This window comes from Gorilla gorilla, chromosome X (assembly GCF_029281585.2).
Source record: "Gorilla gorilla gorilla isolate KB3781 chromosome X, NHGRI_mGorGor1-v2.1_pri, whole genome shotgun sequence".
NCBI classification, from domain to species: Eukaryota; Metazoa; Chordata; class Mammalia; order Primates; family Hominidae; genus Gorilla; species Gorilla gorilla.
In genome coordinates this window covers 147,297,850-147,314,551 of record NC_073247.2, presented here as the reverse complement: position 1 = coordinate 147,314,551, position 16,702 = coordinate 147,297,850, and positions in this window count along the sequence as shown.

The following is a 16,702-nucleotide window of genomic DNA, read 5'->3' as shown; positions in this document are numbered from 1 at the left end:
AGGACTGTTGGGGGCAGTGTGTTAGTTTTCTACTGCTGTTTAACAAATTAACACAAATTTAGTGGCTTAAAACAACACAAGCATTTACTATCTCACAGTTTCCATGAGTCAGAGGTCTAAGTTTACCTGGGTTCTCTACTTAGTCTCATAAGTCTGCAGTCAACGTGTCAGCCAGGCTGTTTTCATCTGGAGGTTCAGCTGGGAAAGAATTGGCTTCCAGGCTCATTCAGATTTCTGGCAGAATTCATTTCCTTGGGGCTGTTGCTGGTGACCAGAGGCCACCTTCAGGTCCACCTTCTGTTGCAGGTCTCTGCCATATGGCTTTCTCCATTGGCTGTTCACAACATAGCTGCTACTTCAGGGCCAGCAGAGAAATCTCTTACTCCAAGATGGAGCCTTATATAATGTAGATAATCTCAACTAGAAGCAAGTCACAGGTCCCACCCACACTCAAGGAAAGAATATTATACAGGATGTAACACCAAGGATTGGAGATCATGGGGCCAGCTAAGAATTCTGCCTAATATTAGATAGGGATGGGATTATTAAGATGGGGATGTGATTATTTCCTGGAAACAAACTTTGCCTAGTTCACAGTTTTTGTGAGATGGAGTCTTGCTGTGTCGCCCAGACTGCAGTACAGTGGCATGATCTCGGCTCACTGCAACCTCTGCCTCCCAGCTTAAAGCGATTCTCCTGCCTCAGCCTCCTGAGTAGCTGCTACTAGAGGCATGTGCTACCATGCTCAGCTAATTTTTATATTTTGAGTAGAGATGGAGTTTCACCATGTTGGCCAGGCTGGTCTCAAACTCCTGACTTCAAGTGATCCACCCACCTCGGCCTCCCAAATTGCTGGGTTTACAGGTGTGAGCCACCGTGCCCTGCCTGTTAAAGTCAATTTTGAGTAATACTGTACAAACTTTCAGCCCACCGAATAAATGCATTGGGTTGACTTGTTGCTTAGACTAGCCTTTGGTTGAAGAATTACAAGATTTCCTATGAGGAGTTTATATTTTATTTTGTGAATATCTATATGTGTATGTGTGTATAAGAGAGGAGAATAAGGACTGCTGAGCCATGATATACCCCAGTTTACAAATGGTATTTTAAGATGACATTAAAATATCTCCTTTATACTTTCCTCCCAACTTTTCAATGAGTGTGCCTTACTTTTATAATCAGAAAAGGGGCTATGTTAAAAATTACATTAAAACAATTGTAAAAAGTTCTTCCAACTTGAATATTACTGAGACAATTTTCAAAAACGACTTACCAGCATTAGTGAAACACAAATAGTCTCAGTCACACAATGCTCCTGTGGTCAAGGATATGCATGGTCCCACAGAGTGACCTTCTAGGGACAAGATATTCTCCCCATGCAGGTGAATGCCTTTTAATGTATTTTTTTTCTAACAAGACATGTTATTGATTTTTTCTGGAATAAATGCAAATGGAATTGAAATGATGTCAACATAGAATTGAAAAATATTTGTGTCTCAGTATAAACTACAAAAATGGCAATATACAAAAAAAAACAAAAAACAAAAAACAAAAACCATGTAACGGATTTATGGGCTTATTCAGATTAAACCAATCCCCAAGCTGTCACCAAGAACCTTCTCTTCATCACTTCCTGGAGGAAAGTAAGCTCTGTATTATGCTAGAAATTGTGTAGACTTCTCCACTGTGTTTCTTTGGCATACATCAACACTAAACCATACAAAGCCCTTTCTACATCTTTCTCTGCTACAGAACATCAGCCTCTTCGTGTTATAGGTTATTTCTGCCATGGGTTTGTTTCTTGCACTAGAATGTAAACTCCTTGAGAGCAGCTAGAGCCTATAACCAATGCCTGGTGCAAAGTACTTGCTCCATAAATGGTTATTGAAAGAAATTGTCAAATGTGCTGTGGTTTTCATTCTTTCATCGTCTTTCCAGGTGCTTGGGGTATTATCCTGTAGCTCCTTTCCTAGGGTTACCCAGCCCTCCCGTGTTGCCCCCTGCCTGCCATCTTTCATGGGAGCAGGGTGGTAGACCCAGCTCCCCTGTCCCTGTGGATCCCGGGCCATTTGGATTTGGGCTCCAGGAGGCCCCTTCAGGCCAAAGCATTGAACTGACAGTCCTTACTGCTTACCCAGAACCCTGGCAACTTCCCTTTTGTTCTACTCATGCTTCCTTATGAAATGGCTCTTTCTGGGGCCACTGCTCACTGTTTGTCTCCTTCAGTCAAATCCTCTTTCCAACTGCTCCCAAATTTCAGCCTCTATGGCCTGCATTAACCATCCTGTCTTCTTTTCAATTTTCTCACTTTTTTTCAACTTGTGAGCTCTTGAAAAGAGTTTCCTCTTTCCTCTTCAAGTCCTTGCTCTTCATATACTGCTCTCCTGGCCTTCATTCTGTTCACATAAATGTTCACAGACTTTGCCCCATGTTTACATTTTATGTTGTGGTGTGGTCCACCACCATACAGCTGATGCTTTGTTTTGGTGAGAGTCAGTTTGATTTTTCACTCTCCTAAGTTTTGTCACCTCTTGTCTTTAAGCAGTCCCTAATCACTATATTTTTATTTTTATTTTTGAGACAGGGTCACACTCTGTCACCCAGGCTAGAGTACAGTGGTGTGATCACAACTCACTAGAGCCTCAACCTCTCTGGCTCAAGTGATCCTCCCACCTCAGCCTCCTGTGTAGTTGGGACTACAGGTGCTTGCCACCATGCCTGGCTAATGTTTAATTTTTTTTTATAGAGATGGGGTCTCACTATGTTGCCCAGGCTGGTCTTGAACTCCTGGATGCAACCAATCATCCCAACTCAGCCTCCCAAAGTGCTGGGATTATAGACATAAGCCACCAGGCCCGGCCCTAATTACTACATCTTGACAAAAAGACCTTACTTAACCTGGTTACTACCCCCTCCCAAAGCCCACCTTTCATGGTTTAGAGGGGAGTAAAATCTCCCTGTCTGGTTTCTCCACCACCGTGTGTCTCCTCAAGCCCATGCAATCTGGTTTCTTTCCCTGCACTCCATGGAAACTGCCCAGAGGTCCCCAATGGCCTACTTCTGGCTGGCCAAGTCCAATGGTGTGTTCTGTATGTCCTTTGTTGATTGCAGAGCTTGTTACATGCCTTCCTGAGCTCCTACTCCCAACTACCTTGTGTTTCATCTGCTGCGATTTCACCTGGGGTCTTTCTACACCTTGGATCATTTGTTTCCACCTTCACTGACTCTTAAACTTAATCTTTGTCTCACTCCATGGCTACCTCCTTTCCTCTCACTGTCTCCACAAGGACTGTGTTATTTCCACAATCTTTGTTCATTTAGTCATTCTTTCTTTCTTTCTTTTATTCAAATACTTCTTGGGTGGACCTTCTATATGACGGGCAATGAGTATGCATGTGGGAAAAAGGGAAACAGCATATTGTAGTGGTTAAGAGCTTGGATTTGGGGGTTCAAATTCCAGCTCTGCCATTTACCAGCTATGTGACCTGGGACAAGTTTACTTAACCTCTTTCTGCCTCAGCTTCATCATCTGTATAATGGTAATAATAATAATAATAATATTTATTTGGATTGTAATAATGATTAAATGAATGAATACTTATTCTTTTATTTATTTTTTTGTAGAGACATGGTCTTGCTATGTTGCCCAGGCTGGTCTCAAACTCCTGGGCTCAACCATTCCTCCCGCTTCAGCCTCCCAAATGTTGGGATTACAGGTGTGAGCCACCATGCCCAGCCCATGAAGAGCTTAGAGAAATGCTAAGCACAGAGTAAGCTCTATTTGTGTTAAATAAAAGCAAGAATAGATATAGTTCTGGCCCTTGTAGAGCTTACATTCTAGTGGGGAAAATAGTCAAAAGAATAGATATGATATTATATTGAGTGCTATAAGAGAGGAAATACAGGGTGTTATGGAAGCACCAAGAAGGAAAGTACATTCTAGAGGGGGTGGATATGTCAGGGGGGCATACAGAGAAGTTTCTTATAGAATCTGACTTTGCTTAGGAATTAGCCTGGAGAAGGAGGCTGGTGGGGGGTGAGGAATAACACAGGGAAGGAGGAAGACTGTCCCAGGCAGGAAATGGGGATGTGGATGAGATGGTGAGAGAGACTGACAGACACCCCTTGGAAAAAAAGGAAAGTTCTGTATGACTGTAATGCAGAAGAGCTGGAGTAGGGGAATAGGAAGAGGGGAGAAATGGATAGAAATGAGTTTGAAGAGGTGAGCCGGAGCCAGATCATGCAGGGCCTAGTTGGCCCTGTAAGTAGCTGAATTTTATTGTGGAGACAACAAGGAACCATTGAATGATTCTCAACAGATCAGGTTTCGGTGATATCATTCTATCTTCAGCACAGAGAATGGGTTAGATGAGGACAAAAATGGAATCCAGAAGACAAGTGAGGAGTCTATTTCTGTAATTTAGGTGGGCTGAATTGTAGTGGTGACAAGAGGGTGGAGAGAAGTGTATGGGTGCCAGGTACATTTAGACGGTAGGGTAGTCAGGTCCTAGCCATTGACTGAACATTGGGTGTAGGGAAAGGAAGGAGTTAAGGGTGACCAGCATTCCGGCTTGGGCGATAGGGAAATTGTGGGGCTACTCACTGAGACAGAAGACAAAAGAAGAGATGCATTTTGGAGCAGGTGGAGGCTATTCAACAAATATTTTTTAAGCATTGCCAGGCATTGTTCCAACATCTAGATACATAGGCCAAGAGTCCCTGTCTTGGCGCATTTATAATAAATAAACAAGTAAATATCTAGTATGTCAGATGGTGATAACTACCATGGAAGAAATAAAGTCAGGTAAAAAGTTAATCTTTGTGCAGGGGGGCAAAGTGAGTTTGACTTGTCTGTGGGCCACCCATGTAAAAATTACTAGGAAGCAAGCTGGCTGAGTAAAGTATAAAAATAAGCCTTGAAGAAGGCAGAAGCTTCCCAGACAGATTTTGTGGGAATACACTACAGTTGTGAGTGCTTCTTTTTTTAAGCACTAACTATGTACAAGGCAAAGGCCTTGGCACTTTGCGCATCTTATCTCAAGGCATCAACCTTGTGAGGTAGGGCCTACTATTTTTCCCAGGTGAAGGTGAGGAAACTGGGGTCCCTCCGCTGGTCAGCTGCCTGACCCCCGAGCCCAAGCTCTTTTTCTCCACTCTGCAGGAACAATACCAGAACGAGAGGGTATGTGCTGGGTGTCTGAGAGCCCAGAAACACATTAGAAGAAGCCCAGCATGGAACCAGCTCACTGGCAGAGAAGCACAGGAAACCCAGGCACTGCCCTGCAGGACAGCAGGATGCAGAGGGGCCAGAGAGAGGATGGTGCGAGTGAGTCATCCAAGCATGAAGACTGGGCTCCCTCAGCCCGCAAAAGACTGGCCTTGGATAACCCATCTTGTAAGACTGTATGGGACCTGAATTTGCTGTGATGTGCCTACAGACACTTGTTCTACCCATGCTCAGGAAATCCCCTTTCTGAAACCTGATGAGAGAAGGGCTGATGAGGGGTGAGGGGTGATGGCAATGTTGGGGTGCCCAGAGAGCTGAGGTGAGATCCAAACATCTGTTGATCAAGGGCAGCCAAACGCCTAGCACAATCTTTCTTAGTGGCTCCCTTCTGCCCAGGGCCCAGGCACAGCAAGTTATATGGACATTTATAGACTTGGTTACTCTGAGAGGTGGTGTAGGCTAAAAATAAAAATAGCTGGTGATGAAAGTTGGCCCAGGGCAGCCCGCACAAAGCTCCCCAGCGAGTCTTGTCACTTGGGTAACTTCGTCTCACAAGTCAGGGTGTTGGAGCCTCTGGGCTGAGGCCCTGGAATCTTGGTCTTTCCCCTTCACATTTTCTGTGGTGTTCTCCTCATGCCTCACCACCCTGAAGCCACTGCCCATGCCTCCTGTGGAACTCACAGGCAAGAGGGTCATTCTGTGTGTGGAACACCAGGGATATACACAGTGCACAGAGAGTGAATTCTAAGCATGGTGGTGGGGAGGACCTTGCCACAGCCAGCTTCTGCCTCTCTTGCCTCCAGAAAACTAGATGCTTCTGTCTCTTTCCTCCTCCACATCCACAGACCATCAAGTACTGTTGAATTTCTACCTTCTATATCACTTAAATTCATCCCCTCACTGCTTTTCTCCTGGCTGGGTTCTTTGCATCTTATTTAGTCCATAGTACTAACATGCCTTTAGTTTCCCTTTTAACTTCTGGGGAGGATTAGTATTGTGAAAAATCCTTAAATAGCTTCTATACCAAGACATTTCCACTGACAAAAAAGAAACATTTTGATTCTTGCTGAAGCATAAGTTTCATCAGTCTTCCCTCCTCTCCTTAAGGCTATGTTTTCTAAATGACAACATTTAAACTATGTTTGAACATGTCCTTTATTTCATTTTATTTTATTTTATTTTAACTTTTATTTTAGGTTTGGGAGTACATGTGAAGGTTTGTTATATAGGCAAACTCATGTCACGGGAATTTGTTGGACTAGGCCTAGGATCTAATGGTTATTTTTTCTGCTCCTCTCTCCTCCCACCCTCCACTTTCAAGTAGGCCCCACTGTCTGTTGTTCCCTTTTTTGTAAACACGTCCTTTAAAATGTAACAATAGTAGAATCATGTTTTTACTTAGGTGTAGTGAGAACCGCCATACCTAGCTTATTTGTCATAAATAATTTAATTTTCCCAATTTTGCCTGTTTCCCTTCTACCAAATGGAGAACGAAGAACTATTGATAGCAGAGCTGGCTGGCCTTGTAGGGCCACAGAAATCACTTACTTAGCGTTCAGTTCATCAGATATTTATTTAGGCCTGCTCTACTTGACACTTTGCTAAATGCCTGGGGTGAAAAGATAAACAGGACATGGCTTCTGCCTTGATGAGCTTCTATTCCACTGGGGAAGGCCAGAATAGAAACAAATATTTTCAATACAATGTGGGAAACGCACAAGGTTCTATGTGAGCACAGAAGGGTAGGACTTAGCCAGTCATCAGGGAAAGCCTCCTGGATGAGGTGGTATCTGAACTTGACCTGAAAGGAAGAATTCGTGATGAAAAAGAGAGGCAGTTGAGGCCGGGTGTGGTGGCTCACACCTGTAATCCCAGCACTTTGAGAGGCCGAGGTGGGTGGATCACTTGAGGTCAGGAGTTCGAGACCAGCCTGGGCAACATGGTGAAACCTTGTCTGTACGAAAAATACAAAAATTAGCAGGGTGTGGAGGCAGGAGAATCACTTGAACCGGGGAGGCAGAGGCTGCAGTGAGCTGAGATCATGTCACTGCCCTCCAGCCTGGGTGACAGAGCGAGACTTGGTCTCAAAAAAATGAAAAAAAAAAAGAAAGAAAAAGAGAAGCAGTTGTCTCCCAAAATAAAGGGACTAGTAGGAGCCAGGGTCTGAGGCCTTGAAACAGATTAATGTGTGTGGTAGCCCCAACTAGTGGTCTGCTCAGGTGCTCTTTATTGGCCAGTGCACCCATCCCACAGCTGCTGTGAATGTCGGCTGCCCCCTTCCCTTCTCTGGAAAGTTCTCCTCAAGAATGGGAGCCTCTTTGGCACCAAGTCACATCCCCCTCGCTGTCTCCCGCAACCTGCAGCCAATGACTGCCTAACAAAGATGGGACCATTTAAAGTATATGGGAGGATGAGCATAGATGATATGCAAATACTGCCATTTTATATAAGATGGGATCATCTTTGTGGTGTCATTCATGATTTCCAGATTTGGGGAAGCAGCCGAACCCTCTCTCTAAGTGAGTCCACATTCTTGCTTAGGTTCCTCCCCTGCCCTATCCTGCTTCCCTCACCCACTTCTTCCTAAAACTCTCCTGTAGTAAATTACAATGACCTGAATCCCTGCTTCTAGAGAACCTGATCTCAAATAGTATGTTCAAAGAACTTCAAGACATTTGGCATACCTTGTACTTAAGGTGTGAGTTAAGGAATAGTTGGAAGATGAAACCCAAGAATTCAGCAAAAAGCCAGATCATAGAGGACTGTGTATGCCATATTAAAGACTTTTTGAGTCTTTTTAATGTTTATATTGAGCCTTTTAAAGATTAAAGCACCCTTCCTCAAATCATGGTCCCCCCTTAACAATGTAGCTTCCCCACCTTTAGTGAGTTATTTATTTAGGTTAAGGCATTGTGGGCTGCTGGGTTCCTTAGCCAAATGCCTGTCTTTCTCAAAGTGATAATTCATTAAGCCATGAATAGTCTAATTCACCTTAAAGTATGATACAGTGTAACAGATTCATTTTTAAAAGATGGCCATACCTATACATTTATCCCACCCCACATGCCCTTACAATGTAATGTGACTAACACTCTTCCCACTGGGAGGTGGGGTCTGTGTTTCCCACTCTTAAGTGTGGGGAAGGGGGCTTATAACCACACTGGTCCATGGTGTACAGTGGTGGCAATGCTGCGTGATGTCCAAGGCAAGCTTCTAACAGGAAATATGGCTTCCACCTGGATCTCTCTCTCTCTCTCTCTGTCAGGATGCTCTCCTTTGGAACGCAGCCACTATGTTGTGAGGAAGCCAGACCACATGAAGAGGCTCCATGTTGATGTTCTGGCTGACAGTCCCAGCTAGGCCCCTAGCTGACACCTGTCACCAGCCTGACATCAGTTGTGAGATAATGTGAGTGAAAGAGCCATCAGATGATTTCCAGCTCTCAGCTTTTGGATCTTCCAGCTGAGGACACAGACATCATGAGACAGAAACAACTTTTCCTTGCTGAGCCTAAGTCTGAATTCCTGATCTACAGAAGCCATATAAATAATAGATGATTATTGGTGTTTTAAGCCACTAAGTTTGAGGGTAATTTATTTTGTAACAGTAGGCAACTAATATATCTTTCTAGGCTCTGAAGTCATGATTTTCCTTTTAAAATCAGCTCCTCTGGCTTCCCTACTCAGGTTAATGCTATCTCCAAAGCTCTTTCAGTGAGCTTTTTTTAACTCACCCTTATCTCTGTGCTTACATAGAATTAGTTGTCAGGTCCTATGGTTTTTCCTTTCTATAGTGTCTCTGCCATCTAGCCTTGTCCTTGGTACATGCCTTTCTCCAGATTAAACTAAGGTTCAGCTCTAATTGTTTACATACTCCTGCTCTAAAACTGTCAACTTTCACAAAAACACAACTTCCACATGGAATTTCATATATCTATTCCAAATTTATATATTCTAAACATATATATCCTGAATATATATATATAGCTACAAAAAAAATGCTTTGCTTATTCATTGTAACAAATTCAGATTTGTGATTATACAGATGTGTAACCAAAAAAATAAATGTCTCACTCATCAGAGGTAATTACTGTTAACATTTGATATGTTATATTCCAGGCATTTTTCTAGGTGTGAGTATGTGTGTATTCTAGGTATGTAAGTATATGTCTATATACATACATGTCACAAACATTTTTACAAAAATAGGACCATAGCTCACATACTGTTCTGCAATTTAGTTTAGGGTTTTCTTTTAACCATATATTACTTCCTGGATATCTTTTTATGGCAGCACATGCAGATCTACTTCATTCATTCAAAAAGTGGTATAGTATTGGACCATCATTTAAGTCTTTCAAAAGGATACTGATTACATAAGTTATAATATACAATTGGCTATCCATTTCCATGGGTTCCACATCCACTGATTCAACCAACCACAAATGGAAAATATTTTAAAAATAAGAGTACAACAATAAAAGTAATGCAAATTTTAAAACAATATAGTATAGCAATTATTTATATAGCATTTACATTGTTTTCATTATTGTAAATAATCTAGAGATGATTTAAAGTATATGGGAGGATGAGCATAGATGATATGCAAATACTGCCATTTTATATAAGGGACTTGAGCATCCTCCAACTTTGTTTTCTGAGGGAGTCCTGGAACCAGTCCCCTGTGGTGGGACACCAAGGGACAGTTGTATACATACAATATAATACCATGCAATCATTAAGGTAGACAAGGTAGATATTTAAAGCATTGACACAAAAGAATCTTCAACATATTAACTAAAAAAGACAGAAGGTATAGTATGATTCCATTTTTGTATATGTGCATAAAATATCTGGAAGTATATATACCACAGTGTTAACAGAAGTTATTTCTGGGAAGTACAAGAGTCTGTGAATAACTTTAAATTTTTTCTTTGTTGTTTGAATTTTTTAAAAAGCTGTCAGTAGGGAAATTTTCCATTTTGCAAAACATTGGATAAATGATGTAAATGTTAGAAATGTGCTACACATAGATAAAATAAAGAAGGAACAACATGGGAGAAACGATGAGAAAACAGTTAGAAATCTGCAGTTGACACAAATTCACATCTGTTAACTGTGGGAACTAACTACAGATACATAATTAGACTTGAAATCGAATAGACTTTACAAATACACAGACCATTTCAATGTTTAACACAGCAGAAATACACTTAATTGCTCCTTGACAAACATGTGTAATAAATTAAAATTCTGGTTAAATTAACTCTAGTCTAATCAACTACCAAAACAAAGAGATATTTGAGAAAATAACAATTTTCAATTAAAAGAGAAAAAGCTTTCATTGGCTTCTCATCACTTAAGGCTGTTTCCCAAATTTGCTTGAACATCAAAATCACTCCAGGAAATAGAATGGAGATTTCTCAAAGACTGAAAGTAGAGCTACCATGCATTTAATCCGGCAATCCCACTACTGGGTATCTATCTAAAGGAAAAGAAGTCATTAATGAAAAAGATACCTGCACACATACATTTATCGCAGCACAATTCACAATTGCAAACATGTGGAACCAACTTAAGTGCCCATCAACCAATGAGTGGATAAGTAAAATATAGTATATATTGTGTATTTATGGAATACTACTCAGCCATAAAAATAATGAAATAATGTATTTTGCAGCAACTTGGATGGAATTGGAGGCCATTATTCTAAGTGAAGTAACTCAGTAATGGAAAACCAAAATGCTGCTGTATGTCGTCACTTACAAGTGGGAGCTAAGTTATGGGTACACAAAGGCATACAGAGTGGCATAATGGACATTGGCGACTCAGAAGTGGGGAGGGTAAAAGGGGGATGAGGGATAAAAAACTACATATTGGGTACAACGTACACTACCTAGGTGACAGGTGCACTAAAATTTCAGACCTCACCACTGTACAAGTAATTCATGTAGCCAAAAACCACATGTAGCCCTAAATCTACTGAAATTAATTTTTAAAAAAACCACCAACAAAATCACTCCAGGTATTGTTAAAACAAACAAACAAACAAAAACAGATTACAAGTATCACTCTTAACCTAAATCTGATCACAATCCAAGATCTATATCCCCACTGGAGGGGTCTGGAACTCTACATTTTTAGCAAGTTCTCAGGTGATTCTTCTGCTCAGAAAAGTTTAGAAAACATTAACTTAAAGAAATAATTACAAATCCTTTACCTGGACTTTAAAAATCTCAATCATTCCTGTCAACATTTGCAACTTCCTGTGAGGTATAATGCTGCGTTGTTTCAGTTACTGGGATATATTGCATATCACCTGAGAGGGATTTTTTTTTATCACAACAAAATTCACATACCATAAAATTCATCTTGTTAAATAATACAATTCAATGGTGTCTAGTATGTTCATAAAGTCATATAACCATCACAACTCTCTAAGTCCAGGATATTTCTTCACCTCCAAAAGGAAACCACTCCATAGCCACTAGCAGTCACTTTCTATTTCCCTCGTCTTAGTCAGTTTTCTGTTGCTTATAACAGAATACCTGAAACTAGGTAATTTATTTTAAAAAGGAATTCATTTCTTGCAGTTATGGAGGCTGAGAAGTCCAAGGTTGAGGGACTGCATCTGGTGACAGCCTTCTTGCTGGTGGGCACTTTCTAGAGTCCCAACATGGCAAGGTGACTGAGCATACTAGCTCAAGTCTGTCTTCCTCTTCTTATAAAGCCACTAGTCTCGGCTGGGCACAGTGGCTCACACCTGTAATCCAAACACTTTGGGAGACCGAAGTGGGATGATCACTTGAGGCCAGGAGTTTGAGATCAGCCTGGGCAACATAGTGAGACCCCATCTCTACAAAACATAAAAAACTGAGCCGGGCATGGTGACATGCACCTGCAGTCCTGGCTACTTGGAAGGCTGAACTGGAAGGATTACTTGAGCCCAGGAATTGGAGGCTGCAGTGAGCTCTAATCCCATCACTTCACTCTAGCCTGGGTGACAGAGTGAGAACCTGTCTCTACAAATAGATAGATAGATAGATAGATAGATAGATAGATAGATAGATACATACATACATACATACATACATACATACATACATACATACATAGATAGAGCAAGCCACTAGTCTCACTCCCATGATAACCCATTAATCCATTAACTATTTAATCCATTATTGTATTAATCTACTCATGATGGGAGGGCCCTCATGATCCAATCGCCTCTGAAAGGGCCCATTTCTCAATACTACCACTTTGAGGTTAAGTTTCAACATGAGTTTTAGATAAGACATTCAAACCATAGCATCCCCCCAACACATACAACACTACCAGCCCTGACAACCACTAGTCTAAGTTTGGGCTCTATGGATTTGCCTATTGTAGACATTTCATGCAAATGGAATCATATACTATGTGACCTTTCATGATTGGCTCATTTCACTTTACGTATGTTGTCAAGGTTCATCCATGTTGTAGCATGTATAATATTTCATTTCTTTTTATGGTTAAATATTCCATTGTATAAATATAACATATTTTTGTTATCTATTCATTAGTTGATGGATATTTAGGTTATTTCCACTTTTTAGCTATTATAAATAACTCTGCTATGAACATTCTTGTCTGGGAAACTTTTAAAACTACAGAATTCCCAGGTCTCACTCCACACCAACAGAATCAAAATATCTGGGGGGTAGAGAATGGGTAGTGCTTGGACATTCTTTAAAAAAAAAAAAAGCTCACCAAATGACTCTAATAAGCAGTCAAAGTTGAGAATCATTGAGCTAAATATCTTAAGGCAGTAGTCTTAAAATGTGATCCTTAAACAGCAGTATTGGATAGGATTTGTTAGAAATACAAATTCCCAACCCCCACCCACATTTACTCAATCAGAATATCTGGGACATGAGCCCAGAAATCTGTTTAAACAAGCCCTCCAGGAAATTCTGATGCACACTCATTTGAGAACCACTGTGCATCACATTAACATCTTAAAATCCCCCAAATTCTGAATTTCAAAATAAATTTGGAGACTTCCATATACAGAAGGATAGAGTAGACATTCTTCCCCCCACCACCACTATTCTTCCCACTAAGTACAGCTAAAAACTTTGGACTTTAAAAAATAGAACAAGCCAGGCACGGTGGCTCACCCCTGTAATCCTAGCACTTTGGGAGGCCAAGGTGAGAGGATCACTTGAGTCCAGGAGTTTGAGACCAGCCTGGGCAACACAGTGAGATCCCGTCTCTACAAAAAAAAAAATAGCTGGTTATGGTGGCACATGCCTGTAGTCCTAGGTATGTGGGAGGCTGAGGTGGGAGGGTCGCTTGAGTCTCAGAGGTTGAGACTGCAGTGAGCCATGATCATGCCAATGCACTCCAGCCTGAGTGACAGAGCAAGACCATGTCTCAAAATATAAATAAATAAAACAAACATAAGACACCGAAAAGTGGAGAGAAGGTGGCAAATAAGGTAGGGACCTTGATGGTAAGTTTCCTTTTTGCCTCATATATCCCAGACTGAGTACTGGGGAAACTGATAACCCCAAGTGCCAAAAGGTGTAGACAAAAAAGCCCCAAGGAAAGCCTGGTCTCTTCAGCTAGAGGACAAGGAAAGGGGCAATCTAGCAAGAGTGGAAACTTTCAGGTAATAACTGCTCTACTCCGGCCAAACCCCATAGAAAATACTGTGGCATTAATGAACCCAAGCAAGTAAATTCCTAGTAGGGTGCCTAGACTTCCATCCTTAACAGGCTGTAAAAAGGTGCTCCAGTGTACCTTCTAGGGTGGTGGCAGAGGAGGCCTAGTGGAGAGTAAGGACTTCATCACTACCCAATGGAAAATAATCCACTGCACACTCCTATACCTGCCCTGTGTCAGTGACTCCAGATGAAGAGCTGTACTAAGGCATTCTAACCCCTCCCAAACAGTTGGGTATAAAGGAGACCATATGAGAACCCAGAACTACCAACGCTTCACAGCGGTAATGACCCCACTGCCCCCGACAGTTATCAATGGAGGCCAACTGGTGAGCCTAGACTTCTTCCTTCTGTCAGTAAGAAGGCTGTGTCTCCCCTTTCCCTGCTAAAACAGTGTCATAGGAAACCAGCTAAAACCAAAGGTTTAAGTAAGAGCCAAAGTCTCTGACATAACATAAGAATGTCCAAGATTCAATAAAAACTTACTTGTTACACAAAGAACCAGAAAGATCTCTAACAATGAAGAAAGACAATCAGTAGATGCCAACTACTGTTGATGACAGAGATGTTAGAATTAGCCAAAAAATATTTTAAAGGCGTTATTATAAAAATACTTCTAGAAGGGCCAGGCATAGTGACTCATGCCTGTAATCCCAGCACTTTGGGAGGCTAAGGTGGGAGAATTGGTTGAGCCCAGGAGTTCAAGACCAGCCTGGGCAATATAGCAAGACTCTGTCTCTACAAAAATTTTTATTGAAAAATTAGCTGGCTGTGGTGGTGTAAGCCTGTTGTCCGAGATACTTGGGAGGCTGAAGCAGGAGGATTGCCTGAGCCCAGGAGTTCAAGGCTGCAGTGAGCCATGATCACATCACTGCACTCCAGCCTGGGTAACAGAGCAAGATCCTGTCTCTAAAATAAATACATACATACATACAACATGGAATACTATGCAGCCATAAAAAGAAGAAGACCATGTCCTTCATAGCAACAAAGATGGAGATAGAGGCTATTATCTTAAGCCAACTACCGCAGGAACAGAAAACCAAATAATGTATGTTCTTACTTATAAGTGGGGGCTAAACATTGAGAACACATGGACACAAAAAAGGAAACAACAGACGCTGTGGCCTACATGAGAGTGGAGGGTGGTAGGAGGGAGAGGATCAAAAAACTACCTATTGGGTGCTATGCTTATTACCTGGGTGACAAAATAATCTGTACACCAAACTCCTGTGATATGCAATTTACCTGCATAACAGGCCTGCACATGTACCGCTGAACCTAAACTAAAAATTAAAATAATAGAAAATATCAGAAAAAAAAGATGTAAAGAGGAAACAAAATTGAAACTTTAGAGTTGAGAAACACAAAAATGAATCTAAAATATTTAATGGATGGCCTAACAACAGAATGGACAAGACAGAGGAAATAAATCATTGAAGTTGAAAATAGAGCAATAAAACCTTCCCAATTTGTATAACAGAGAGCACATAGATAGGGAAAAATGAACACAACCTCAGAGACATGTGAGACTGTAACAAAAGATCTAGCATTCACGTCAACTCCCCCTGAGTCTCAAACAAAGAGCTGAAAAAAGTATTCAAAAAATAATGAGTAAAATTTCCAAAATTTGACAAAAGAAATAAACATACAAAATCAAGAAGTTGAGCTAACCCAAATGGGATAAACCAAAAGATATCCAGGCCTAGACAAATCACCATAAAAATTCTGAAAACTAAATAGAAAAAGGAAAATTTGAAATCATGAAGGGAGAAATGGCGTTTTACAGATGGGGAAGACAATTCAAATAATTATGATTTTCTCATTAGAAACCATAGAGGACAGAAAAAAAGTGACCTAAGTGCTGAAAGAAAAGAACTATCAATCCAAAATTTTATATCAAGCAAAAATATCCTCCAAGAATGAAGGTGAATTCAAGACATGAATCTTCACATGAAGATTAAGGGAATATGATGCCAGTGAGGAAAAATGGTTCATGAACTTCTATACGCAGACAAGAAATAATAACTAAAATAGTCTCAGATTATCAGGAAGAAAGAGTAATATGATGAATAAAAATAGAAGCGAATGCTATAGATTTTTTTTCTCCTTTTGAATTTTCTGAATTATTTTTGATGGTTGAAACAAAAACAATAACACTACCCTGAACTCATTGTCAATATAGGCAAGGGGACTAATCAAGACAATTATATTATAAACGAGAGAAGGTAAAGGAATACAAAGAGAGATCAAGTTTCTATTTTTTCCCCAGGCTGGTAAAATAATGACATTAGTAGACTGTGATAAGTTATGTATGTATAATGTAATACCTAGAACAACCACTTAAAAGTTGTACAAAGAGATAAACTAAGAACTAATATAGAAAAATCAAAACTGAATTCTAAAACAATGTTCAAATAATCTACAGAAAGGCAGGAACAGAGAGGATCATTATATAATGATAAAAGAGCCAATTCACTAAGAATCCTAAATGTGTATGTACTGAACTGCAGAGCTGAAAAATTTGTGAACCGAAAACTGATAGAACTGAAAGGAAAAATAGGTTCACAGTTGCAGTTGAGACTTCAACACCCCTCTCAACAAGCAATAGAACGACCACACAGAACATCAGCAAAGACATAAAAGAGCCCAACAACACCATCAACCAAAATGATCTTATCAATATTTATAGAATACTCTATCCAGCAACAGCAGAATGCATGTTCTTTTCAAGCACCCATGGAACATAATACCAAGATACACTATATTCT